This window comes from Orcinus orca, chromosome 2 (genome assembly GCF_937001465.1).
Source record: "Orcinus orca chromosome 2, mOrcOrc1.1, whole genome shotgun sequence".
Taxonomy (NCBI): Eukaryota; Metazoa; Chordata; class Mammalia; order Artiodactyla; family Delphinidae; genus Orcinus; species Orcinus orca.
In genome coordinates this window covers 59,872,259-59,899,236 of record NC_064560.1, presented here as the reverse complement: position 1 = coordinate 59,899,236, position 26,978 = coordinate 59,872,259, and the positions used below count along the sequence as shown (strand labels likewise).

The following is a 26,978-nucleotide window of genomic DNA, read 5'->3' as shown; positions in this document are numbered from 1 at the left end:
AGATTTCAGTTTCTTCTAGCTATGGCAGAGCTGACATTGTAAAATCTATCCCACACCTGCACTGCTGGATCTGTTCTACAGATTTCATTCAGAATTCACATTTCAGATGAGGTCTCATCCTGCTTCTTCCACAAATTGGTCCCTGAAATGCAGCTGGAATTGGAGGATTCTCTTCTGTCAGTCTCAGTGCTGTTCCCTCACTTGCATCCCTTCCATGAAGAAACTGGGTGGTGCTCAGTTTCCAGCTGGGGGCACTGGGTGGACAGTGCTATTGGGGTGGACAGTACTATTGGGGTGATAAGGAGTCCTGGATGAGGGACCAATTAGGTGACCAGGGCGATGGTGGATTCACTGTGGGGTTTGAGCACTTTGAGAGGTTTGTGAGACATTCAGATGTCATTGGCCTGGGAGCCAGTGGGTGAGGCCAAGACTGGAACTACAGAGTTTGGGGGGATTTCCAGCCTAAATGGAGATTTAAAAATGTAAGTGCAAATAAAAGTGAGAAAATGCACAGTGAGCTGCACATAGACTGAAGGGAGCACCAACATTTAGGGGCAATGTTTAGGCCAGGACTTGATAAACAGTAACCACTCAATAAATATTTATTAAATAAGTGAAACTTTTGGGGTGGAGGAGCACAGGAAGGAGAGAGAGAACTAGTACAACCCAGGAGAGAGGAGTGTCATGGAAACCTAGAGAGGTGGGCGCATTTAAAGGTGGGAACAGTCAGCAAGTGCTGCTGTGAGCTCAGTACTGAGGGGTGGGCAGCCTGGAGGCGAGTGCAGCTGTGGTCAGGGCAGTGTCAGCGTACTTGCTGGCTTACTTAGCACTGGCAAGGAACTAACCTCTTCTGAAAAATATTCTTTTATTGGATATGGACTTCATGGGAGCAAATCTCAGAGATGAGCAAGACACAGCTCTTGGATGATTGAAATTGGTTTCTGACCACTAACCAGAGTGAATGGTTGAAATCCCAGCAAGTTATTGGCATTGGTGAAATAATGTGCTAGTGATGAGGTCATTTAGTTTAACTACCCATAATCAGCCCATTAAAAAAGAAATGAGCAGAGGGTCTAATTTAGCCTTTTTTGTGTGTGAACTGAAATCCTTTGTGACTTTATCTGAAAAGAAAGACATCACAGATTTTCTCTGGGCTTCATTTTGTGGTCAGAGTGCCCAATAGATACATTTTTATCTGTTCTGGGGGTCTTTCTCAGAAATCTTGCAATATGACACATTTGGTGGAGAAATTAGACCAGGCTTAATATAATAAGAGGGAGCACAATAAAAAAAATGCCAGATGTTCTTCTCAGACAACATTTTCACAGCAGTTTTTAATTCATGAAGAACTTTCCTAGGCAGGGGAAAGGGAGTCTGGATGATGTCAATGGCTTAATACTTCCCAGGGATCCAGGACTGGCCCTGCCACTGACTAGCTCTGTGACCTGGGGAACGTGACTTAACCCATCTGGGTGTTAGTTTTGTCTCTGTATAATGAATTAGAGGATTTAGAAGCCATGTCTCTGTTCTAAAATTGATTGTGGTGATGATTGCACAACTTTGTGAATATACTAAAAACCATTGAATTGTATACTTTAAGTTGTGACTTGTATGGTATAAATTATATCTCACGAAAATACATATCGGGCTTCCCTGGTGGCGCAGTGGTTGAGAGTCTGCCTGCCGATGCAGGGGACATGGGTTCGTGCCCCGGTCCGGGAAGATCCCACATGCCGCGGAGCGGCTGGGCCCGTGAGCCATGGCTGCTGAGCCTGCGCGTCCGGAGCCTGTGCTCCACAACGGGAGAGGCCACAACAGTGAGAGGCCCGCATACCACACACACACACACACACACACAAAAGTACATATCTATCTATATATGTATCTATATAATATATCCCAGTTCTGAAATTGTTAAGTAATTCACTTAAAGTATTTCAGAGAAAGACAAAGATTATAAAGTGGACCTTTTACAAATAAGCGTACCAGTACCATGACAAATTGAGATGATTTTTCTCAATGATAGGCAAGGTAAAATAGCTTATAACTTCCTGGTTACCTGTCCTTCTTTCTTGATACCTTACCTATCTCTGCAGGAAAAAAAAAAAAATCCCCTTACTTTACAGAGAATGAAGAATTGTAAACCCCAGGGATTCTGCATCATTTTGGCAACATGTGGAGACTAACAGGAAAGAGGAGGAAATCAAGTAAAATGAGAAGAGTACAAGTTGAGTGAATAACGAGATTTAATTAATCCTTTCCTTCAGCATTTGGGATTATAACCCAGGTGTCCCAAGCTCGTAATTAAATACCTTTCTTCTCTTGAAAAGGTTTCTTTGTTTTTAAATGGTGTATTTTTTTTAGTAAAATTTTATTTATTTATTTATTTTTGGCTGCATTGGGTCTTAGTTGCTGCACATGGGCTTTCTCTAGCAGCAAGCGGGGGCTACTCTTCATTGCAGTGTGCGGGCTTCTCATTGCGGTGGCTTCTCTTCCTGTGGAGCATGGGGTGTAGGTGCTCGAGCTTCAGTAGTTGTGGCACACGAGCTCAGTAGTTGTGGCGCATGGGCTCTAGAGTGCAGGCTCAGTAGTTGTGGTGCACGGGCTTCAGTGCTCCGCGGCATGTGGGATCTTCCCGGACCAGGGCTCTAACCCGTGTCCCCTGCATTGGCAGGTGGATTCTTAACCACTACGTCACCAGGCAAGTCCCTGAAAAGGGTTCTTAATCGAGTGGTTTACTTTTCTACTGGTAGGGATGCAGCTTGAGTTATTAGAGATAAATACAAATAGCTTAGAGATGGCATTGTGGTTTCTTGTTAGGCATTGTGCCTGACCAATAAAAATATAACTTACAATAATGATATGTCACCACTCATTGATTTGTATTAATTATGTTTGTTTCATCATAATTTTCTTGACAGCATTTATTGTTGGTGTAGGATGCTTAGGCCACATCTGTGCTTGCGCTGACCTGGATGCCATGCTAATAGCCAGATTTATTCCCTTATGGACTTCTAGGAGCCTTATTCCCCATCCCATGAAAGCTTAGTTTTATTCTTTCCTCTTATTCTTCTCTCCCCTAACTAACCAGCTGGCGATGACACAAGATGGTGATGACACTTGTGGGCTTCATGTTAAATTTACTTCTTTTTGCCCTTATGTAGCAGTGCCCTTTCATGTGACCCAGGAACACAGTAGGGAATGGGGAGCCCCTAACAAAGTTTTTTTTTGTAACCTTCCCCCCCTTCTCTTTTGATGCATTAATCAGAAAAATGATGAGTGGTCATAAGGGGCCAAAACATTCTCCCTGTAATGACTAAATGCACAGGCTGACCCTTTAGGGGTAAACACTTCAGAGAAGGATATTCTTTGCAAATTATGAGAATCTCTAGGGAGGCAGTGAATGTCTCTTGTTTCACTTTCTCCTTAGAGATAAAGAAAAATGCACTTTGCAAAATCCGTAATGATGAATTTTTTTTACTTAGATGCATCAGAAAATGTATTAAGCTAAAACATGCTTGCTCCTTTCCACATAGACTGCTTGATAAATTAATCCATAAATCTATGTGTTATCCGTATATTTTTAACTCAGGGTGCTAGAGTAGATGCTCAAACTAAATTAGTTTTAATTTTTTTAATATCTGAAGAACACAGTATAATCCAAGCATTTCTTACCACTGATGCCTTTTCTCTAAAGTAACTGTAATTGGGGCTATCACTTGAAATTTGATTAAAAATGCATTTAAAAGCAGGGATTTTTTTTGTGTGTGTATGCACTGTTCTTTTCAGATTCATTTTTCAACTTTCCTAACAAACTGACTATAAGTTATATTTCCCAGCGTTAAGTGTGTGTGGGGGTGTATCATGTGTGTTTGGGGGATGCTATCATTGGCATGCTTTACCCAGAAAATAAAACTGCTGATAAACAGAACTGATACACGATTTTATTTGGCTAAATAATAAGTGAATTTATTCTGGAGAGTCTACATCAGCCAAATGTGGATAGCTAGATTTTCTTTTTCACTAGAAACCTGGGAAAGTGTTGAGTTGGGGGGAAGGGGCTGGAGGAAGCGCTGGGGATGACTGAGAAGGCATTGTTGCAATTCTAACTCTTGGAGTTCTTCTGTGAGGTGCCTTCCGGATGAGCTCTTCCCTTGCAATTCCCAGGGTCATCCCATGTTTTTACCGCAGCACCAGCAGCAGTGACTTTCCTGAGCCCAGTGTTGTTCCTTCTGACTTTGTAATTCATTGGATGATGGTGTCTTTCCCACCGGCATTGGCTAAATCTTTCTCAAACACTGATGTCACCAAGTGCTTTGCCTGATCGAATCATCCTGTCAGTGGTAGAAGCTGCTGCTATTTCAGGCTGGATGACTTGGGTACTCCCTACTCATGAACCTGATATCTGAGTCATATCTCCTCATCCACATCTGTGTTCTTTCTTCCTTATGGGCCACAGTTCAGAAGTCTGGAGGGACCTGTCAGCTAATGCGTGGGTGCTCCTCTGTTTCTCCCAGTGTAACAAGGACAGGGTACACCTGGCTGGTCTCTGCACTCTGCTTTGGACCCTGTCTCCTCTCATTTTCTCAGGGATTTTGCTCCTGTTGCATCTCTCTTCTGCACTATATTTTCTTCTTTCCTGGATCATTTCCATCGGCATATGGAATGCTCTCTAGTACTGTTGCAGGAAGGGCGACCCCTTCCACGGCCCGAGAGTGGGCTCTTTTCTAACCCTCAGAAATGAATTGTTGGAGGAGACACTCATGCTGACAAAGCTGGAGACTTTATTGGGAAGGGGCGCCTGGGTGGAGAGCAGAGGGTAAGAGAACCTGGAGGACTGCTCTGCCACGTGGCTTGCTATCTCAGGTTTTATTGGATGGGGTTAGTTTCCGGGTTGTCTCTGGCCAATCATTCTGACTCAGGGTCCTTCCTGGTGGTGAGCGCATCGCGCAGCCAAGATAGATTCCAGCGAGGGGGTTTCTGGGAGGTTGGAAGGACATATGGACTGGTGTCTCCTCTCTCCTTTTGACCTTTCCTGAATTCTTCCAGTTGGTGATGGCTTGTTAGTTCCATGTTCCTTACCAGGACCTCCTGTTGTAAGATAACTCATGCAAGTGGTTACTATTGGGCCTGGCCAGGGTGGGCGGTTTCAGTCAGTGGTTCCCCTAACTATCGCCTATCTGATAAAACAGTATCGCCTATCTGATAAAAAAGAAAGGAAAAATTCCTTCCTTGATCCGAGATCCCGCTTCACCTCCATCCTATTTCTTCTCTCCCCTTCCCAGCAAAATGTACTGAGAAAGTTTTTTGTTGCCCCGTTTCTACTTTCTCATCTCCCATTCTCTTCTCAACCCATTCCAGTTGACTTTCCTCTCCATCTGTCTGAGACCACCTTACCTAGGTGGTGATTGGCCTACCTCCAAGTTGCCAAATTGGATGGGCACTTCCCTGTCTGATTCTCAGCAGCCTTTGACCCAGCGGACCATTCTCTGCTTACAACTCCTTCTACACTTGTGTGGTTTTCCTCTGGCTTTAGTGCCTGTTGCCTCAGATCTCCTTTAATGGCTCCTTCTTGTCCCCTTGAAAACTTAAGTCCTAGAGTGCCCCAGGGCTCTGGCTTGGAGTAATTCCCCTTTTTCTTAGCCCTGCACTCTGCCAAGGTGTTTTGTCCAGCCTCATGGAATTATACATGATCTATATATTCATTGCTCTCTAAATTATATTGCTAGCCCAGACACTCCTCCTGAACACAGACCCATAACAAACTCATAAGTCTAACTGCCTACATCACCTCACCTCTTGGATATTTAAAAGGTTGTCAAATTTAAGATGTCCAAACCTGAACTCTTTACTTTTCATCACCCCAACCTGTTTTCCTGCTGGTGGTTTCTATTTCAGTCAGTTGTTCAACTGCTCAAGTAAAATAAGACAAAAACAAGATTCATCTTTGATTTTTTTCTTTCTCTTATCTCTAATTCATCAGAAAGTACTTCCTCTTGGTTCTACTTTAAAAATGTATCCCTCATTCACTTTACCTCTTTCTGGCTCTGCTACTACTATCCTTGTTCTATCACCTCTTGCTCGCATGGTTGCTGGAACCTCCTCACCAATTTCCAGACCTTTCTTCCTACCAGGTACAATCCATTTACCCACAGTGACCTGAATGCTCTTCTAAAAATGTATCTCAGACTACGTCATTCTGTTAATGTAATTTAGACTGCTTACAAGTCTTCAGTGCTTCAGTGGCTTCCAGTTGCTTTTAGAATAAAAGCCCAACTTCCTCCTCTGGCCTGTGAAGCCTCACATAACTTGGCCTCTCCCTTCCCTCTCCTGCTGCTGTTCAGCCACGCTGGCCTCTGTTCCTTTGATGTGCTAAGGTCTTCTTTTCGTTGGGCCTTTGCCAGAGCTGTTTCCTCCGCCTTGCATGCCTTTCCTCTAGATCTTTGCAAAGTGTTTCCTTATTGTCATTTAGATCATAGCACAGATTACAGCCCACTTTGCCCCAGAAGTCTTCCCTGACCACCCAATTCAAATAGGCATATGCCCTCTCTATCACACTGCTTAACTTTTAAAAAACTGTATGATAAATATTTTGGTATTTTGATGACTGAGTTCAGTACAATTGGCTTCCTTTATAATCCCATGTATTTTTAAATTGAACTTTTTTATTTTGAGATAGTTGCAGATTCACATGCAATTGTGAGAAAGAATGCAGATACTTATGCCCTTTGCCCAGATTTTTCCATCTTGCAAAACTATAGTACATTATCACAACCAGGATATTTACATTTACATTATCTAATACATGGATATGGTATATCTCTCTATGTATTTTGCTCTTTGATTTATTTCATCAGGATTTTGTAGTTTTTAGCATACATGTCCTGTACATGCTTTGTTAAATTTACACCTGTGACCTTGCTGAGCTCATTTATTTACACAATACAGAACAGATTCATCACCATAAGGATCATGAATGTTGCCCTTTTATGGCCTTGCCCGCTCCTCTTCTGCCCCCACCTGCTCTGTAATGCCTGACAACCACTAATTTGTTCTCCTTTCTATAATTTTGTCATTTCGTAAGTGTTATATAAATGGAACCATATAGTCTGTAACCTTTTGGCTTGGATTTTTTATCTCAGCGTAATACTGTAGAAGTTCATCCAGGTTGTTGTATGTATCACTAGTTTGCTCCTTTTTAAAAAAAAAAATTATTTATTTATTATTTTAAATTTTTGGCTGCGTTGGGTCATCATTGCTGCACGTGGGCTTTCTCTAGTTGCGGTGAGTGGGAGCTCCTCTTTGTTGCGGTGCACAGGCTTCTCATTGCGGTGGCTTCTCTTGTTGCGGAGCATGGGCTCTAGGCACGAGGGCTTCAGTAGTTGTGGCGTGCGGGCTCAGTAGTTGTGGCTCCCGGGCTCTAGAGCTCAGGCTCAGTAGTTGTGGCACACGGGCTTAGTTGCTCCACGGCTTGTGGGATCTTCCCAGACCAGGGCTCGAACCTGTGACCCCTGCATTGGCAGGTGGATTCTTAACCACTGTGCTACCAGGGAAGTCCAATAGTTTTCTCCTTTTTATTACAGATATCGGTTTGTTTAACCATTTACCTGTTGAAGGACATTGGGATTGTTTCCAGTTTGGCTCTTAGGAATAAAGCTGCTATAAATATTTATGTACAGGTTTTTATGTGAACATAACTTTGCATTTCTCTGGGTTGAATGCTTAGGAGTGCAGTTGTTAGATCACGTGGTAGTTACATGTTTAGTATTTTAGGAAGCTTTCCCTCTTTTCTAGAGTGACTATCATTTTATGTTCCTACCAGTAATGTATGAGGGTTCCAACTTTTCCACATCCTCTCTAGGATTTATTGTCACTATTTTTTCTTCTAGCCATTCTATTAGATGTATGGAGTTACGTCATTGTGTTTTACTGTGCATTTCACTAATTGCTAATGGTTGAACAACTCTTCATGTACTTATTTGCTTTCTGTATCTCCTCTTAGGTGAAATGTCTGTTCACATCTTTAGCCCATTTTTAAATTGGAATTTTTTTTTAACTGTTGACTTCTGAGAATTCTCTATAATGTCCTAGGGTGTCCTCCTTTGTTGGATGTATGGTTTGCAAATATTTTCTCCCAGTCTGTAGATTGTCTTTTCATCTTCTTTCACAGAGCAAAACTTTAAAATTTTGATGAAATGCAGTTTGAGAATTTCTCCTTTTATTGATCATGTTTATGGTATCTAAGAACTCTGCCTAGTCCAAGATCTTGAAGATTTTCTCCTATGTTTTTTTCTAAAAGTTCTACGGTTTTGTGTTTTACATTTAAGCCTGTTGTCCATTTTGAGTTAATTTTTTATAGGGTATGACTTAGGTTGAAGGTCATTTTTTTTTTTTGGTTTATGAGTGTTTTTTTACCCCAGCACCATTTGTTGAAAAGGTTATCCCTCCTCCATTGAATTGCTTTTGAACCTTTGACAAAATCAGTTGGGCATACTTGTGTGGATCTATTCATGCTTTCTCTATCCTATTCCACTGATCTATCCCTTGGCCAATAGCACCCAGTCTTGACTGTCACTACATGATGTCTTGAAATCAGACTGATTCTTTCCACATTATTCTTCTTTCTCAAAATTGTTTTAGCTATTGTAGCTCCTCTGTCTTTCATATATATTTTAGAATAATCGTATCTATATCTACAAAAAATATTTCTGGAATTTTTATAGGAATTGCACTAAAACTGTGTATCAGTTTAGAGAGCATTGACATGACTCCTATGTTGAATCTTTAGCGTAGAAGTTCTATACATGCTTCATTAAATTTACACTTGTGAACTTGCTGAATTCATTTATTAGTTCTGGGAGGGATTTTTTTGTGAGGGGGTTGTTTGTTTTGTGTTTTTTGGTTTTTTTGTTTTGTTTCCTTGGAAATTTTTTTGTGAACAATCATGTCACCTATAAATAGGGACAGTTTTAGTTCCTTCTTTACATTTTATATGCTGTTTATTTACTTTTCTTTTGGCCTATTTCACTGGCTGGAACTTCCGGCATTATTTTGAATGAGCGTTGACAGTGGAATCCTTGCCTTGTTCCCCACCCTTACGGAAAGGCTTTCAGTCTTTCACTATTAAGAGTAATGTTAGCTATGAATCTTTCGTGGATGCTTTTTAACACGTTGAGGAAGTTCTCTAATTCTATTATTTCTGAGTGTTTTTTAAATCATGAATAGGTGTTGAATTTTGTCAAAGGCTTTTTCTACATCAGTTTATATGATTATGTGTTTTTTTTCTTCTTTAGCCTGTTAATATGGTGGATTACATTAATTGATTTTTGAAAATTGAACTAGTTGGGTGTCCTTAGAATAAAACCCACTTGATCATGGTGTATATTTCTTCTTATATATTGATGAATTAATTCTATTTGCTAATGTTTTGCCATGGATTTTTGTTTCTATATTTTTGGGATATTGGTCTTTATTTTTCGTACTGTGTTTGTCTAGTTTTAGTATCAGGTAATACTACTTTAATAAAATGAATTGGGAAGTGCTTACTCTTCTGTTTTCTGGAAGAGATTATGTAAAATTGATGTTAATTCTTTTTTAGACATTTAGTAGAATTTTCCAGTGAAAACATCTGGGCTTGGAGATTTCTCATTTGGGAGTTTTGTTAGTTTGTGTTTTTTAAGGATTGGTCCATTTCATTTAGGATAACTCTCCACACATATCAGACTTATGTGTGGAGAGTTATTCATAGTATTCCCCTATTCATCATTATCATCAGTTCCCTTATTACATGTGTACAGGGTCTCTTTGACTTTTGATATGGGTAATTTCATGCCTTCTCCCTTTATCTTTGTCAGTCTTGCTAGAGGTTTGTCAGTTATATTGATCTTTTCAAAGAACCAGGTCATTATTTCATTTTCCCCAATGTTTTGCCATTTTCAATTTCATTGATTTCTGCTCTTATTTTATTATTTCCTTCCTTTTACTTGCTTGGGTTTATTTTGTTCTCTTTATAGGTTCTTGAGGGAAGCAGACGATTGGAAACCTTTTCTCTTTTCTAACGTATGCAGTGAAGGCTATATATTTTTCTCTCAACACTGTTTTAGTTGTATTTCACTAATTTTGATATGTTGTATTTTAATTTTCATTCATTCAGTGTACATTTTGACTTCCCTTGAGACTTTTCTTTGATCCACGATTGTTTATGGTGTTTGTAATTTCTCCTGTTTAACCCTGTTTTTGATTTCTAGGTTGATCCCAATGTCATTAGAGAATACATTCTATATGATTCTGACTTTTAAAAATTTTGTGAGGTTTATTTTATGGCTCAAAATGTGGTCTATTTTGTTATATGTTCTGAAGGCACATGAAAATAGTGTGTATATGCTGTTGTTGGGTGGAATATTCTGTAAATATTGATTAAATCCTATTGGTCAATAGTGTTGTTGAATTCAATATACTTACTGGTTTTCTGTCTAGTTCTTTTAATTGTTGAGAGAAGTCTCCAAATATAATTATCTATAATTATATCTATTGTCTGTATTTTCTTTCATTGCTGTCAGTTTTACCATTGCATAATTCGCAGTTCAAGTGTTTGGTAAATACACATTTAGGGTTTCTATGTCTACTTGGTAGATTTACCCTTTTAAATTCATTATCATTATTTAATGTCCCTCTCTGTCTCTGCTAATTTTATGTGCCCTGAAGTCTACTTTATCTGATATTAATATAGCTAATCCTGCTTTCTTTTGGTTAATGTTTGCATGATATGTATTTTTTCATTCTTTTACTTTTAACCTGCATATATTGCTTTACTTGAAGTGAGTTTCTTGTGGACAGCATATAGTTGGGTCATGGTAATTCACTCCACCAATATGTCTTTTAATTGGTGTTTTTAGACCATTTACATTTAATGTAATTATATGTTAGGGCTAAAGGCTACCTTTTTTTTGTTTGTTTGTTTTCTGTTTCTTGTCTTTTTTTCCTTGCCTTCTTGTGTGTTACTTGAATTTTTTTAGAATTCTATGTATAACATTTTTGAGTGTACAGGTTTCTCCCACTATCCAAAGTAGAGTGTTCCTATGAAACCTTTCATAAGCCGAAATGGAGTAAAGTAGAGACGCAATTACCTTAGCACACATCTTGCTAAGAGATGCATAAACTAAATTGAGGTAAAGTACATATGCTGACAGATACAGTTCAAAGCTCAGCTTGATATTGAGATGTTGAGTATAGTTCCCAGGGATTGAGCTTAGTGGTGCCACTCTTGCTGCTATTGATTTTCTGTCTGGATGATCTGTCCATTGATGTAAGTGGGTTGTTAAAGTCCCCTATTATTATTGTGTTACTATCAATTTCTCCCTTTTTGTTTGTTAATATTTGCTTTATGTATTTAGTTGCTTCTATGTTGGGGATATACACACACACACACAAGTGTTATATCTTCTTGTCGAATTGATCCCTTTATCATTCTGTAATGTTCTTCTTTATCTCATGTTACAGTCTTTGTTTTAAAGTCTATTTTGGTCCAAGTATTTCTTCCCCAGCTTTCTTTTTTATTTCCATTTGCATGGAGTAACTTTTTCCATCACTTCACTTTCAGGCTGTGTGTGTCTCTAGATCTGAAGTGAGTCTCTTGTAGGCAATATATATATGGGTTATATTTTTATATCCATTCAGCCACTGTATATCTTTTGATTGGAGGATTTAGTCCATTTACATTTAAAGAAATTATTGATTAGGTATGTACTTACTGCCATTTTGTTAATTGTTTTCTGTTTTTTTTTTGTAGTTCTTTTGTGTCCCTTTCTTCTTCGTTTGCTTTTTTCCCTTATGATTTGATAACTGTTCTATTATTATGTCTGGATTCCTTTCTCTTTTTTGTGTTTTTATTACAGATTTTTGGTTTGTGGTTACCCCAAGGTTTCTATATAACAACACATATATATATATGTATATACATGATTATTTTAAGTTGGTGATCTCTTAAGTTTGAATGCATTCTAACAACCCTGCATTTTTACTCCCCCTCGCCCCACATTTAATGTTTATGACTTCACATTTACATCTTTTTGTTCATCTTTTACCTACTTATTGTGGATATAGATGATTTTACTACTTTTGTCTTTTAACCTTCCTACAAAGTGGCTGATCTACTACCTTTATTGTATATTTGCCTTTACCATTGACATATTTCCTTTCATAATTTTCATATTTCTAGTTGTGGTCTTTTCTGCTTAGAGAAGTCCCTTTAACATTTCTTGTAAAGCCAGTTTAGTGATGCTGAACTCTTTTATCTTTTACTTGTCTGTAAAACTCTCTGTATCTCCTTCAAATCTGAGTGATAGCCTTGCCTGGTAGAGTATTCTTGGTTTTAGGTTTTTTCCTTTCATCACTTTAAATATATTATGCCACTCCCTTCTGGCTTGCAGAGTTTCTGCTGCAAGGTAGCTGACAAGTGTTATGTGAGTTCCCTTTTATGTAACTTGTTGCTTTTCCTTGCTGCTTTTAAGATTCTCTCTGTCTTTAATTTTTTCCATTTTAATTATAATGTGTCTTGCTGTGGATCTTTTTGGGTTCATCTTGTTTGGGACTCTTTGTGATTCATGGACCTGGATGTCTGTTTCCTTTCCCAGGTTAGGGATGTTTTTCAGCTATTATCTCTTCAAATAAGTTGTCTGTTCCTTTCTCTCTCTCTTCTCCTTTTGAGACCCTTATAATGTGAATGTTAGTATGCTTGATATTGTCTCAGAGGTCTCTTAAACTATCCTCATTAAAACAAAATTTTTTTTTTCTTTTCAGCTTGGGTGATTTCCACTATTCTGTCTGCCAGTTTGGTGATCCGCTCCTTTGTATCATTTCACCTGTTGATTATTTCTAGTATATTTTTTATTTCAGTTGTTGTATTCTTCAGCTTTGGTTCTTCTCTATATTTTCCAGCTCTTTGTTAAACTTCTCACTGTGCTCATCCATTCTCCTCCCAAGTTCACTGGGCATCTTTATGATCATTACCTTGAACTCTTTATCGGGTAGATTGCTTATCTCCACTTCACTTCGTTCTTCTTCTGGGGTTTTATCTTGTTTCTTCATTTGGAACATATTCCTCTGTCACCTCATTTTGCCTGACTATTTTTATTTCTACGTATTAGGTAGGCTGGTTATTTTTCCTGATCCAGAGAAATGGCCTTATGTGGGAGATGTCCTATGGGGCTCAGCAGCACACTCCCTTCTGGCCACCAAAGCTATATGCTCTAGCAGTGCCTTCTGTGTGGACTGAGTGGGCCCTTCTGTTGAGACAGGGCTGACTACTGTGGGTACACTTGTAGGTGGGACTGTCCCCTGGGCTGGTTGGCTTCCAGGCCCTGCCTCGTGTGGATGCTGCTGGCCTGCTGGTAGGTGGGGCCAGGTCCTGGCATGGCTGGCTGAGGGTCCTGGGGGTCCCGGGGCTGGTACCAGCTGGCTGGTGGGTGGGTAAGCCCCAGTGCTAATAGGCTAGAAGGAGGGCTCCAACCTGGTGCTTGCCAGCATCTGTGCCCCCAAAGGGAATCCTAGTTGCCTCCTGCTTCTCTGGGAGGCTCTCCAAGGTCAGAAAGTGGGTCTGACCCAGGCTCCTTTCACATTATTACCTCTGCATTGCGTCTCAGGACATGTGAAATTTTGCATGAGCCATTTAAGAGTGGAGTCTGTTTTCTGTAGCCCTCTGGCTCTTCTGTATGCAAACCAGTTGTTCTGGGGCTTGTATTCCCAGTACAGGACCCCCAGGCTGGGGAACCCCATGTGGGGCTCAGACCCCTCACCCCTAGGGTAAAACCTTTGCAGTTATAATTATTCTCCTGTTTGTGGGTTGCCTAGCTGGGGGTGTGAGTCTTGACTGTGCCATGTCTCTGCCCCTCCTACCTGTCTCACTGTGGCTCCTTCTTTACGTCTTTAGTTGTGGAAAACCTTTTTTGATAGTCTTCAGGTCATTCTCATCCATAGTTGCTCTGTAAATAGTTGTAATTTTGGTGTGCCCATGGGAGGAGGTGAGCTCAGGGTCTTTCTACTCCGCCATCTTGGCCATACTCTCATGACGGTAGGATTTTTTAAATTGAAACTCTGGCATTTTAGGTATTATTTTATGAGACTCTGGATCTTATTTAAATTGTCTGTTTTTACTGGCTTTCTTTCCCACTGCCTTGGCAAGGAAAGGTGGTGGCATTGCCTTGTTACTTCCCAGTGGGGGTAAATGTCCAAGTTTCTCACTTAGACTGTTGACATTCAGGGTTTGTGCCTCCTTATTGCTGTGTGGGAGCGGGAGTTCTGACACCTCAGTAGGCTTGCGCTGATACCTCTCTGGCTGGGATAGGTAGAAATGCCTTGTAGCTGTTTCCCATGTGGCCTCAACTCACACCATGGGCGGGGGTGGCCTCATTACCACAGGGTGGTGGTAGAAGTCCTGATTCTCCACGAGGCCTCCTCTGATACAGCCCAGGAAGGAGGGTGAGAGGGTGCCTTACTTGTGGGAGTGGACGTCCAGGCTCCCCCACATGTTGTCCACTGACACGGAAGGTGTGTGCAGGGTGGAGCTTGTTGCTACCTGGTGGGGATGAAAGTACTGGCTTCCTACTTGACTTTCTCTGGCACCATCCAGGGGAAGAGAGATTGCGGGGGTGGGGGTCACCTCATTATAACTTGGCAGAGGTGCAAGTTCCCCCATTCCACTCATCCTTTGCTAGTGTGGATGGGGGTAGGGGTCACAGCTCTTTCTGGGGCGTTTGGAGTAGAGCTGGAGTAGAGCGGGTATTATCTAAACACTTCTGTCTTGCTAGACTGCTCCTTGCATGATCCTTTGGCTGGAGAGAGCAGCCCTTTATTGAGGTTACTTATTTATTTATTTTCCTGCATCTGTTGGTATTTCCAGGTTGCTGCTATCTCAGCTCCAAGTCTTGGATGTATGAGGGAAAAAGAAAACTCAGGAAGCTCACCACTGTGTCATTTCTTGGGCCCTGAGGTGCCTACTCAGTGTGCCTCCTTCTTTCCACCTGTCAGGGCCTTCTTGGGTTTGTGTTATATATAATGCCCAGGATTTTGGTGGTAGTTAGTGGGAGGAATAGAGAAAAGTATATGTACTCCATCTTCCCTGAATCAGAAGTCCTTTGAGTTACCCAGATAAAATCCCTTCCTAGCAGGTATGACTGTCCGGTCATTTCTTGTCCTGGTTGTCCCTCATGGCATCCTAAGCCTTGTGAACGCTGCATGGAGCCATCTGCTGATGTTGAATGAACATTCAGCAAGTTGTCAGCATTGGAACCTGGATGGCTGCTTCTGTTGAACTCCAACGTATCGTCTGCCTGGATGCTCTTGATGTTGGGGGAGGAATGTGCAAAATCCAGATGTTTTAAATGAAGTTTCCTAGTTTTGAAATATTGGCAATTAATTTAAAGTTTTAAAAACCTCTGCAGGCCAAAAGAAACACATGTGATGAATTACCATGGTCCATTGCCAAATGGTTGGCGACGTTTTTTTAAACGTCTTAGACTAGCACATATTGCTGAAACGGTTCATAGGCAGGTTGACATCTCCTCCGGTTTGAATAGTAGAAGGATGATTCCTGGTCGCCTGTGGTGTTGCCAGTACTTGCTCAGGAGATAAATATGGTTTCTGTAGAGACAGCTCTTGGCTTTTCGCCTGGGACTGTTCCTGGAAACCTTGTTGGAAGGCAGATTGGATGGAACCGAGTTGAGCATTCGCCCATGTGCTGTTGTGTTAGGCTCTCTTCGAAGGAGCTTGGCCAGCGTAATGTGGGAACTGTGGAATGATCAGGTGTGAGGGCAGAGAGCTGTCTAGTCATGATACGAATTCAACAGTGCTGAGTGGGCAGAGCAGTAGAAGGCAGGCTTTGAAGTGAGTGGGCAGCCTCACACGACTGTGGGAACATGGGCAAGAAATGAGGGGGAGCGAACCCTTTGCTCATAGTGACCTATTTGGGACTATTTTGAGAAGAGGATGCAAGAATAGGTAGTGTCTAGAATAGTCTAAGGCAGATGGGAGCTCTTCCCTGGTGCTCTCATTAAGCCTTCAGACCTCATAAGTAAAAGTTATGTATCTTAAGACAGAATTTGATAAATTTTATGTAACTCGTAAAATCTGCTTAACAAAAGTTAAACAACATCCTTGAATTTTATTTATCCTGGATCCCTGCTATTCAAATTGATGTCTTAGATCAAGTGCTTTTTCCAAGAAAAGACTGAATCGTTGTCTAAACCTCGTGGTCATGTCTCTTCAAGGGTTGAGTTCTCAATAGGATGGCACGACATCCAGGACTAGGAGTAGTGTTAACAGTCAGCACGTAATGCAGAAATTTCAGAGCGAAACGACCTATATGATTCCATAATTTGGCCATAAATAGCAAAGACTTAGACCCTTGGGAGCTCAAAGCCCATAACTCACTTTTTTTTTTTTTTTTTTTTTGCGGTACACGGGCCTCTCACTGTTGCAGCCTCTCCCGTTGCAGAGCACAGGCTCCGGACGCGCAGGCTCAGCGGCCATGGCTCATGGGCCCAGCCGCTCCGCGGCATGTGGGATCCTCCTAGACCGGGGCACGAACCCGCGTCCTCTGCATCGGCAGGCAGACTCTCAACCACTGCGCCACCAGGGAAGACCCCATAACTCACTTTTATTTTTCCTGATTTTCAGCGGTGGATTTCTTTCCTGGGGGACAGTGGATGGAGGCCCAGGTTTATTTTGAAGGAGTAGAAGCGGGTGTAGGAGCAACTGAGAAAATAAAGGAATTTCTCTTGTCTTTTTTTCTTTTCCGCCTGAGTGGGCATTGTTAAATCAGGTATATTAAATGTACCTTTCATTCAACTCCATTCCACGATGTCTTGAAGCTGAACTTCCAGGAACTGAACCTCTATGGCTGTTGGTGGAAGGAACTGGGAAGTGCAGAGACTGGAGGCCTGTATTTGAACAGTGGTTGTGCCAAAATTGGGGGGCTACGAGCCTCACCAGCTGGCTGTGGTGACTAATCGGGGGACCGGGGGCTCACTGTCAGGGGAGGTAGCAGGGAGTACTGCGAAGAGTAGCATCTGGGTTTGCGAAAACTAGGTTTCCCACGTTTGCCAAGAAGTGTGACTGGGAGAGTAACTTCACTCTCCTTGACGTTGGTTTCCTTATCTCTAAACGGCAATAATGAAACCAATATTAAAGGTTCTTCATGGGTGTTTCCATTTATTGAACATTTTTAGTTTGTACAGACTGTAAGGAGGAACTTACACATATGTAATCTTCACAGCCACTTGCTCAAGTAGTGGCTATTTTCACCGTTTTAACAAATGAGAAAAGATGAACAGCCCTTGAAAAGTGTCTGGACCCAATTCCTCCCTGTGTCCCAGTGTTTGGCCTGAAGTCTCATTCAGAAGTGTTATCAAATGAGAGGAGGCCCAGAGACGTAAAGGGATGGCCTCAAGGTCACAGAGCTTTCTCATCTTAGAGTGAGGGCTTGACCTCAGCAATTATGAAGTCCCCTCCATTTGTTGTGCCTTCCTGTGTGATGAACGTGATTGCTCAAGAATGAATTAACTGGGACTTCCGTGGTTAAGACTTCGCCTTCCATTGCAGGGGGTGCGGGTTCGATCCCTGGTCGGGGAGCTAAGATTCCACCTGCCTCGCAGCCAAAAAACCAAAACATAAAACAGAAGCAATATTGTAACAAAATTCAATAAGGACAAAAAAATATAACTAAAGTGAGATATATACACTACCCAAATGATTCTTAAGCACTATGGAGGTAGAAATCATTAAAAAAAAAAAAAAGAATGAATTAACTAATGCAGAGTCTGACAAATTAATTCCTCTGTGGAATAAAGAGAAAAGGTATGCAATATTTTTGTTTGCCACCATAATTACTTTAAAAAGATAGCTGGTTAAAATGCAGTATTAAATCACATTTGAATCTGTTTGTTTATATGTATTTTATTGTGTGTACCAAGTGTCCAGGAACTACCTAAGGAACATGTAGGACGTATCCAGTGAATGTCTGATACAGCAGTGTATGCTGCCTGCTGCTTTGGCTGTTGGCCACTGTCTCCCACTTATCTGCACATGCTTGACAGTGTGCATAAGATGGGCGTGTTTTCCTTGCTTGCTTTTCTCTCCCTGTTCCCTGGCTGTTCTTGGCTTTGAAGCTGACATCCATTTTGCCCCGACAATTATTGTAGATCAGCAGACCGTGCCACCCATCTCTCCTGGAATCTACCATCATTTCTTGCTTCTTGGCTATTTTTTATGGCTTCTTATTTCAGTTTCTCCTCTCTTCTTCATTCCTCCCAGCCTCAACATGCAGTCAGTAAGTCCTGTGTAGATTCTGCCTCCTAAATATTTCTCCCATTCACCCCCTCCTCTCCATCCCCCCCACATTCCCCTGTTCCACGGGGGCTTATGGCTCTTGCCTAAGTGAACACCGTACCTGGTTGCCACTAGTATAAATTTGACTTTGTCATTCCCCTTCCAGGCCTTGCCGTGGAGTCCCTACAGGCGTAGGGTAGACTCTCAGTTCTTTAAGTTGGAGTGTGATGGTTTCAGCTCTTTCTAGCAACGCTCAACCTCCGTTCTCCAGCAGCTTTGGGCTCATTCTGTCCTTTGCCTGTTCTGTTACTTCTGCCTGGAAAATTATTCCCCATCTTCAGAGCCTGGAGAACTAGTTCACCCAGCTTCCTTTTATTCTTCCTCCTTCTTCTCCAAAGCTATTGCTTGCCATCACTGCTCCCTGAACCCTGGGTGTACACACATCAATAATGTCACCTTTGTTGTATTGAAATCATTTTGGTTACTTTTTAGGCCCTTCTACCAGACATTGCAAGCTGCTTCTCACACAGAAGTCTACTTTTTTATTAAAAATTTTAAAGCTAATTTAGTTTTAATTTATTTTCGTCACTTGTTTTTCATGATCCAGATATCTTTAAATGCAATGAAAATTAACTTTCCATGATATGTCAGAGACTGGAACTAAAAAAAAAACTTTTCAGACTGCAAATGAGTTATACAAATGAAAATATCAAGTGGAGATCCAGTTATCAAAATAAAAGCACTTGACATATTAAAAGTTAACAATTATTTGTTTAGAACACATAAAAAGTCAGTTTGCTACAGTTGTTGGATTTTCAAGAACTGTTGCAGAGGTTTGAAGAAAATAGATTTATTAACTTAAAAAGAACTTGAAACAAGTATTCAAAAGAAATTTGTGCCTTTATTAGAATGATGTTAGGCTTCAAAAATGACCAATTAAATGATTAATTTTTTTAATAAGAAATGACCCTATAGAACTGCAATACTGGTCCAACAGTCCTGTTTTTACCGCAAGAAACAGAATGAGAGTTAAACAGAAAGCACTAGCAGGTATCAGTTAATCTAAGGTAATAGCTTCTTCGTTCCAAAAGCACTTGCAAAGAAAAACACTGGGGGGCACAGGGCATGGAGGCTCTTCCTAATAACTGGAATCCCATGAGTGTGTGTGTCTATGCCATGTGTCATAGGCTACTTTTTGAATTTGTCCTTTACGTGGTCACTTTTTCCCTCAAATACTAGTTTCCCCGTGACTTTTTCCCTCAAAGGATAAAAAGCATGAAATGTAAGCAAGCTGTTTGCATCTTACGCTTAGAAGTGTTCAATTCAAGCGTCATGTATGTTTATCGGTACATTTATAGTGTACCGATAAACCCCATCAAATCTTGGCTCATTCAATAGTATAGAACCTATCAGGGCACAGAAAGAACGAACCCCTGCTTCTTTTTGTTACACATACGATTCAAATACTGAATCTGAAGAAAAACATTTAATCATTTTGGCTCTCCTTTACATTCCCCATGTTGATAAACTTACTAAAATATTCCTGTGTAATTGAGTGTGGTCCTGTTATTTCAAGTCAAGTTTAAAATCTCAAAACCAGCCATCCAGGCAAAAAAGGCAATCAGAAAGATGATTTCTTCCTCATCTCCCTAACCGCAATAACTACGAAGTCAATTTTACATGATTCCAAACACTGAATCGTGATGACAAATGCTGAGCCCAATTTCTTCGTAATCGTTTCTGGTGTGGCATACGTGGTAGAATTCAGGTGTGGAAGCCAGCATGGATCCTCCAAACCAAATTGCTTGTGACTGCATTTTGGGTGTAATGACTTGTACATTGATAGGTTTTCGTGTCAATCTGCCACCACTCAGTTCCTCACCTAATTTCAGCCTGGCATCTACAGTTCTTTTCAAATCTCTTTGCAAGTGATGTCCGATGTCCCTGAACATGGTTGAGCCTCCAGAGAGGACGATATTCTTGTAGAGAGGACGTCTGACATCAGTAGGACAGTTGTGAATTACTTTATCTACAACTTCTGAGATCGTTTGAGTAAAACCTGGATTAGCAAACTCTAGATGAAAAAAATTTCAGGTCCCAAGAATTTCTCAATAACGAACACTAATGGAAAATTCTTTCTTTGAGATAGCACTGATTCCAGTATACTGTTTAATCCACTTTGCTCCATCTGTGTCATACTTGGTTAAATTCTTTCACTAAATCTGGGCAGGCATAACTATAGTTTAAAGTTTAAAGTTTCCTTTAAAGTTTCCAAAGATTGCTCTGAAGGATTCTTACTTCTCCATCTCTCAGCAGTTGCTGAATAAAATATGTTCTTTTTCATCCTGTGTTTGGAATGTGCTTAACACAGCTGCCAGTCACATACCCTTCAGCCACAGGGGCGGCATGGGTGACACTGTTGCCACTGTCTATCAACAGATTGTTTTCCTACTTGTCTTGAGGTCCAGGATGCAGCTAAGGCAAGAATGGCCTGTGCAGAAATGTACGAGCCTAGAACATTATTTCAGCAGTATATTCCCTGTTTTCTGGAGTATTCAGTGGAGGTTCAGTCAAAAAAAAATGGTCTTCAGGTTCTGCTCTTAAATATTTAAAGATCATTTGATCCATAAACCTTTTCATCAAGTCCCATTCTTCAACAATGCCATGGCGGATTGGCCACTTTTTTGCATATGAAGGTTTTTCTGATGCTTCATCAGCAATGAAGAAGTCTAGGTCATCAACACCTTTCATCACCCTCCTTTCAGCTTTCTCATCCTTTCTTTTTGCTGACTCCTTAATAGCAATACCCTGTACCATAGTCCAGCACACAGGCCGGCAGCCGTCCACCATCTTCCTTGTCACCTGCTGCTGCTGCTGCAATTGTCTGTTTGGTGCTGACTGGGGCCAGGGTTGAGCAGCGGGAGATAGAAGCTATTTGACCATCCACAGCTGGCCACTCTGTTTGTCATGGGGTGAGAGATGGAGACGGGAAGCAGAAGCAGAGGCAGGCTTGGTCAGTGGCTACCACTTCTACAAACCAGGCAGGTAGGCTGTCCTGGAAGTCTTTAGAAGTGCTTGTTGAGTGACTGAATGACTGTTTATGCTTACATTCTTTTCTCATGAATTCAAGCTTACAACTTTTACAGAAATTGGAGGTTTCCAGACTCCTAATAGCTGAATCATTGGGGTGTTGGTTGCACCAAAATTAAAATATTCTTTTATTGTATTAGTTTGATATTTGCCTCTGGCATCTACTTTGTTTTGAGCTTTGACTTTCATAAATTAGGAGTCGGGACTTCTTCACATCCAGGAAATGTTATCTTCATATCCAGGAAAAATGTTTTGTAGTCAATCAACTAATCATTCCATGAGCATAATCATAATGCTAATTAGCTGCATTTGGTAGAAGTGCTGGGTACTGTGCAAAGTATTTTTAGAGACAGCATCTCATTTCATCTCCTTGATACCTCTACCAAGAAGGTACTAACCTATAATGGAAAAGAATCTGAAAAAGAATACACACACACACACACACACACACACACATCTGAATCACTTTGCTGTACACCTGAAGCTAACACAACATTGTAAATTAACTATACCTCAATTAAAAAAATGATTATTGGAAAAAAAGAAGGTGCTAGTCTTATTTCTCCTTTTACAAGGGAGGAAATTAGGCTTGGCAAGGTTAAGTAAAACTTGCTCAAGGTCATACAGCTGGCAGGTGGTCTTGTAAGGACTCAAGGACAGGCCTTGAGTGATTCCAAGACAAATGCAGTACAGTACTTGTCACCATTGCATGAGATAAATCCGGTGCTACCCTCCAGTCTCTTCCTCATGATTTTCAATCTTCGCATAAATCCACGGTGTCTTTATCATTCATTTGAACCATATGTCACCTATTTAGCCTCTATTAAATAGAAGCTCTAAATCAGGAGTTGGCAAACTGGCCTGTGGGTCAAATATAGCCCATTACCTATTTTCTTTTTTTTTTTTTTGTACAACCTGTGAGCTAAGAATGATTTTTACATTTTTTAATGGCTGAAAAAAATCAAAAGAATTCTATTTTGTGACACCTAATAATTACATATGATTAAAATTTCAGTGTCCGTAAATAAAGTTTTATTGGAACACGTACCCAGGCTCATTTTCGTGCATGCTGTCTATGGCGTAAAGCAGAATTGAATAGTTATGACAAGAGACAACATAGAGCACAAAGCCTGTAATATTGCTCTCTGGTCCTTTACAGAAAACATTTGCCAACCTCTGCTCTGAGCTGTAAGTCTAGGGAATTTACGTATGCTGGTGTGCAACATTTCTGCAGCCCTGGACAGAACACTAAAAACGTTTTGTCTGCATCTGCAATTGGGTTGTGTGTTTTTTGGAGGATCTCCAATCACTTAACAATTCTGATTCATCCTGGTGACCTGGGAAGGGACTCGCTGTGGAATACATTCTTACTTTGTAATTCAGGAGACTTGCATACCCCAAAGTCACTTCTGGTCATGCCTCACCGTCTGGCACACACCAACGAACTCCTCTATCCAGAGTTTACAGTGCTGGCGAGGAATGGCCTTGATGTGTTTACTCCGATGGGGACATAGTGTTTTCTGTTTACAGGTTGTTAGGCATTCTGCCATGTGCCGCATTGTAATTCCTCACCAGGGAAACAGTGCTTGCTCCCCTCGCTGGGTTCCCTCCACTCCCATCATCATTCCCTTCTTGTTTTAATTATTCCGACTTTATTTTGCCTTCTCCTTTGCTTCATTTTGAAAGAGTCCCAATTTGCTTTTCTTGCCAGTTCTCTACTTGCTTTTCCCAGGGCTCAAAAATGATTCTTGAGGGTGATGTCATTTTCATGTTTATCTTTCCTCTCTAGCATGACTTTGATTAAATATGTATATTTTAATTGGTGAGCCGTGTTCTAAGGGAGTTGATCGTTGCAAGGTCCATGGCCAATTTCAGCCACAGTTAACCTGAGTCGATTTGTACAATAGCAGTGGAATGTTTTGGCTCCTATTGCAGCAGGAGTGGATCATATATGTTGTGTAGGCTTTTCAGAAACTTCATGCAGAAATTATGTGAAGCAGATGGTACCCTTTTGAGTTGCCAAACATGCATATTTTAAAGAAATGTGGTGTATCTCTTCTTCTTGGTAGATTTAGACGGGGGTTCTTTGGGAATGGAAATCAGCTGAAATTGCCATAATTGAAAAATTCTTGGAAGCTTATCATCAAAATAAGGAGTGTAATATCAGAAGACCAACATAGACTAAGGAACAAATATTATTGGATTTATTTAATTTACTTCTCCAAGGACGAAAAGCCCTGTAGTCTCCATGATACGTCTTTTCTTTGATAAGGCTATTGATTCGTTCATTGAGATCTCTTGAGGGCATTGGGGGCGGTGAGAAAAGATGGGTACGAGGCAGGGGAGATTGCATGGGACCAGAGAGCGAGGGCCAAGCCATTTAGCCGAAAGCTAATGGGATGGGGTGACGTCACTCTGAGAAGACAGGACCTGGGACAACTTGCAGGTTAAGGAAGGGGCAGAGCCTTGGGTGGACTGCTGCTGGGTTTCTTCTGAGCAGGTAGGAGATCTCCATCAGTCGTAGTTACCTCTAAGCATTGACCAGGCAGGGTTTGCAGAGGAGGAAGCTGGGTCTCTCCACAGGTAAGATGAAGAGCATGATGGAATCCAGGAGCCCCACCCAGGTAAGAAGGAGAATATAGCCAGCTTGGCTCTCTGCACTGGCACTTGCTGGGGAAATGCTTCTTTTTTTTAAAAAACAAACCTGAGTAGGGCTTCCCTGGTGGCGCAGTGGTTGAGAGTCTGCCTGCCGATGCAGGGGACGTGGGTTCGTGCCCCAGTCTGGGAAGATCCCACATGCCGCGGAGCGGCTGGGCCTGTGAGCCATGGCTGCTGAGCCTTCACGTCTGGAGCCTGTGCTCCGCAACGGGAGAGGCCACAGCAGTGAGAGGCTCGCGTACTGCAAAAAAAAAAAAAAAAAAAAAAAAACCTGAATATTTTTCTTTTTTTTAAGTTTATTTATTTATGGCTGCATTGGGTCTTCGTTGCTGTGTGCGGGCTTTCTCTAGTTGCAATGAGCACGGCCTACTCTTTGTTGCAGTGCGTGGGCTTCTCATTGCGGTGGCTTCTCTTGTTGCGGAGCACAGGCTCTAGGCATGCAGGCTTCAGTAGTTGTGGCACGTGGGCTCTGGAACACAGGCTCAGTAGTTGTGGCACACGGGCTTAGTTGCTCCGTGGCATGCAGGATCTTCCTGAACCAGGGCTCAAACCCATGTCCCCTGCATTGGCAGGTGGATGCTTAACCACTGCGCCACCAGGGAAGTCCCTGGGGAAATGCTTCTTAGTGCCTCAGTCTTCTTCCCTGTGAAATGGAGATAACTCTGCCTAGGGCTAATGTATTTATTTATTATTGTTTTTTTTTTCATCTTTATTGGAGTATAATTGCTTTACAATGTTGTGTTAGTTTCTGCTGTATAACAAAGTGAATCAGCTATATGTATACATATATCCCCATATCCCCTCCCTCTTGAGCCTCCCTCCCACTCTCCCTATCCCACCGCTCGAGGTGGTCACAAAGCATCGAGCTGATCTCTCTTTGCTATGCAGCAGCTTCCCACTAGCCATACATTTTACATTTGGTAGTGTATATATGTTAGTGCTACTCTCTCACTTCGTCCCAGCTTACCCTTCCCCCCCACCCCCATGTCCTCAAGTCCATTCTCTACCTCTGTGTCTTTATTCCTGTCCTGCCCCTAGGTTCATCAGAACCATGGGCTAATGTATTTATGAAGCTTACATAGTATCAGGCTCAATTCTGACTTGGAGGGTTGTGGTGAGGATAAGAAGTTACATATCTAAAGTGCTTTGCACATAATATGGTTCAACAAATGGTGATTTTATTATAATAGTCATTTAGAAGGGAGCTGTGTTACCTGTTGGTGAAGAGTTTGGGTTCAGAGTCAGGGAGACCTGGTTGGAGTCCCAGCGCAGCAGTGTAGTAGTGGTGTAATCTTAGGCAAGCCCCTTCCCTTCTGTAAACCTCAGTTTCCTCTTCTGTACAATGGGGAGAAAAACAGCTCCAACACGGTGGACTCAGAGGATTAAATGAGCTAATGCATTTGAAGTATTTAGCACAGGGCTCGGCATGTAATAAACATGCAAAAAACACCAGCTGTTACGTTTTTCCGCTGGCCTCCTGCCTGGGACAGAAAATCAAACTCTGCTCCTTAAAGCAGAATTTGGCCAAGCTCCACCCTCATAAGGTCCGTATGTGAGAACCCACTATTGGGTCCCTGGGGAGCAGAAGGCCTGCTTGGGTGATGACTTAGGTCTCTCAATTCTCCCTCAACCCCTCCACAATGCTATATGTTTCCATACTGCATACATTAAGGTCTGCACTTAGTGATTTATGGTTTAAGGGCTGGGTGTGTATTTTCGAGATCCTTCAAAGATGAGCACATTTGGGATCAACACTGAAGGAACACCCTTGCTGCTTCACTTACACGGAGGTAGTATATTCTGTTGGTTAGAGTGTTTGGGGGTGGGGGGTAGTGTAGCTGGACTGTGTATATTGTTTCCTGGGTTTGAAGGTTCCCATAAGCAGACTTCGAAACAGGGATTTGTGGGGAGGCAGCTTTTTGGTTGTTGTTGGGTTTTTTGGTTTTTTTTAAACATCTTTATTGGAGTATAATTGCTTTTTTTTACATCTTTATTGCAGTATAATTGCTTTTTTTTTTACATCTTTATTGGAGTATAATTGCTTTACAATGGTTTGTTAGTTTCTGCTTTATAACAAAGTGAATCAGTTTTACATATACATCTCAGAGACAGCGTGGAAGCCACGTCAGAGTTATGCCAACCAGAGGCAGGAGGCTGGGGCGTTTATCTACCAACTTCCCCTTTAGCATTGGCTGGGGGCTGCTCCTGGGAGCATTTGATAGCCACTAGCTACACATGGCTATTGAGCATTTGAAATGTGGCTAATGCGACTGTGATAGAATTCTAAAATGTTATTTAATTTTAATTCATTAAAATTAAAATTGCCATATGTAGCTAGTGGGTATGGATTGGATAGCGCAGCCACCATGAAGTTAGACACCAAGTGTGTTTTGTTTGCTGCTGTGTTCCCAGCCCCAGATTCACGTAACAGGCACTTAATATTTGTGGAAATAATGAATGTAACTGGAGGAAATCTCTGGCAGGGTTTTCTTTAATTGCTTTGCCAATGCTTCCTTTCCTCTTTGTGTGTCTTCCCAAGTTTAGGTAAGGCACTCTACCACCTTCATTAGTAGCTACCACAAGTGCTCTTTTCGGGGCATCTGTGGGACTTCCACCCTGTGGCCCTTTATTTATCCCATTGTGTGTGCCAGTCTGACCAGTGAGTGAGGGATCCATCCATCCTTGCTTCAGGCATTCTTGCCTGCTTTATGTTTTTCAGAAATTTCTCAAAGCTGCTGCCAGGTAGATTGGAGTTGCCCCAATTTGCAAAGCGGATCTAGATGATTCCAAATTTTATAGTCCTTTGGTCATTCCAGTTGTTCCAGCACCATTTGTTGAAGAGATTATCTTTGCTCCATTGTACTGCCTTTGCTCCTTTGTCAAAGATCACTTGACCATGTTTATGGGAG

The 26,978-nt window shown here is 41.5% G+C and overlaps 1 protein-coding gene and 1 pseudogene across 13 annotated transcripts in view; one reads left to right on the top strand and one right to left on the bottom strand.

The window, feature by feature from the left end:
- The window catches only part of SH3GL3 (SH3 domain containing GRB2 like 3, endophilin A3), a 288,846-nt gene that overhangs the window by 139,469 nt on the left and 122,399 nt on the right, over positions 1-26,978 (top strand). The window lies entirely within an intron of this gene.
- Positions 19,899-21,401, bottom strand: LOC101280594 (actin-related protein 3-like; annotated as a pseudogene).